This window comes from Cavia porcellus, unplaced genomic scaffold, assembly GCF_034190915.1.
Source record: "Cavia porcellus strain 051 isolate PalLab524CR breed Dunkin Hartley unplaced genomic scaffold, mCavPor4.1 scaffold_33, whole genome shotgun sequence".
In the NCBI taxonomy this organism is placed as follows: domain Eukaryota; kingdom Metazoa; phylum Chordata; class Mammalia; order Rodentia; family Caviidae; genus Cavia; species Cavia porcellus.
Genome location: NW_026947516.1, coordinates 34,278,670 through 34,280,711, shown reverse-complemented (window position 1 = coordinate 34,280,711; position 2,042 = coordinate 34,278,670).

The following is a 2,042-nucleotide window of genomic DNA, read 5'->3' as shown; positions in this document are numbered from 1 at the left end:
TAGGCTTTCTTGGGATGGGTTGGATATTTGAGATTGCATTTTGGTCTTTCATTTTGTCATTTTCCTGTATCTCCATCTTTCAAGTGTTGTTCCAAAGCTTCCCCTGGATGTGTTGTAAATTGTCTCCTATGTCCTGGCCTCCTGGGACTCCTCTGGTAGCATAGCTCCCTCTTTGGTCAGCGAGGCCCCTGGATTAAAAGAAAGTTACCAGGTATGACTCAGGCAGGCCTAAAGCCCCCTCAATCTGCATAGCTACCGCCACAGGCAGCAAAGCTCCTCAGACCAAAAGAAGGCCACCAGGTACAGTCCATGCAGGCCCAAATCCTGTCAAGCCCAATCTAGTATGGCCACAAGCTGAGCAGGTCCCCAACCACCCAGAGCAAGGATCTCAAAATCTCCCAGGGATGGGATGTTGTGCAGGCACCCACCTCCTCAGGTGGCAAAGCTCCCAGGGCTGAAAGAAGGTCAACCACATGGCCAGGCAGGCCTCAAACATCCTCCACAGTGCAGCTCCCTCTTCCAGGTGGCGATAGCCACAGCAGTGCTCTCCAAACCAAGAGAAGGCCACCGACAAGGCCCAAGAAGGCCCCCACAGCTCAGCTCAGCTCCTTCCTTCAGATGGCCATTGTGCATTTTTGATGTATAATTTTTAATAGTAGTTTTTAATGATCCTTTGTATTTTTATGATTTCAGTTGACAATAACACTCTACATCTTTGGGTAATTCTGAACATTAAATGTTTTTATATTGAAGGCACTTATAATAATGCCTAGAACATTTTAAATGCCCAATGTCAAGAAGTATTGTCACTGTGCTATGATTACTATTTTAAAACTATCATTACACATATATGAAGAAAACTGACAGAATTGGGAAAATAATTCTATAATAATGTTTAGATAGTTCAATATAAACTTTTAAGTAATAAATTATACATCCAGGCATAAGATCAGTTATTACAGAAGTGAAACAATATTATAGACCATCATTCTATCCAACAATAGCAAAATGATATTCTTCTCTAGCTTTTGTGGAACATTCTCCAGGTTAGATTATGTTAGGCCATACAACAAGTCTCAATGGATGAAAAAAAAAAAGAATCAAATGGTATAAAATATCTTCTCTAATGACAATGGAATATTATCAGCAATCATTTTTAAAGAGAAAAATAGAAAATTCACAAAACACTGTTTAACAACTTGGGATCAAAAATAAATCACAGGAAAATTTAAAAAATTATAGATTAATGAAAAGGAAAACAGCATACTGAAACATGTCTACAACAAAGGGAGTGCTCAGAGGGAAATTTATATCTGTAAATGCCTACTTTTTAAAACCAAAGTTCTAAAATCAATAACCTAACTTTGTAATTTGAAAACCAGAAAAAAATCAAACTAAGCTAACAGAAGTAATATGAAGGATTAGAATGGTGATAAACAGAAAAGAGAGAACAAATAAAACAAAAAATTTGTTCTTTGAACATAAAAGCAACATAAACAAACCTTTAACAAAAAGCGCTATAATTACCTAAAATCATAAACAAATGTTCCAATATTATAAACACAACAGAAATTATAAGGGTTATAATATAATGAGCAATTATACACTAATAAATTAATAAAGTTCAACAAAATGAACAAATTTCTAGAAGCACACAGGTTACCTGTCTAAAGAAGAAATATAAAATCCTAACAGATTTACAAAGACTGAATCAGTAATAATCAAAACTTTCCTCAAATTATTGAGGATGTAGCTAAGTGACAGAGGGCTTGTGAGGCATGTGTGAAACCCTAGGTTCAATCCCTAGTACTGGAAAAAAATAAAACAAAAAGCACCCATGCATACACACCAAAAAGTTTCTAAAAAGAAAAATCTGACTACATGGTCAATTGTACCAAATACTTAAAGAGAAATAAGTACCAAATCACTCATCCTTTACAAACTTTTACAAAAAAGAAAAGTAGAGGAAACATTTCCTATTGAAGTGAAAGGTTAGGACCTGGATAAAACTAGCTATTTAAAAAATATTGAAATGTATTGAA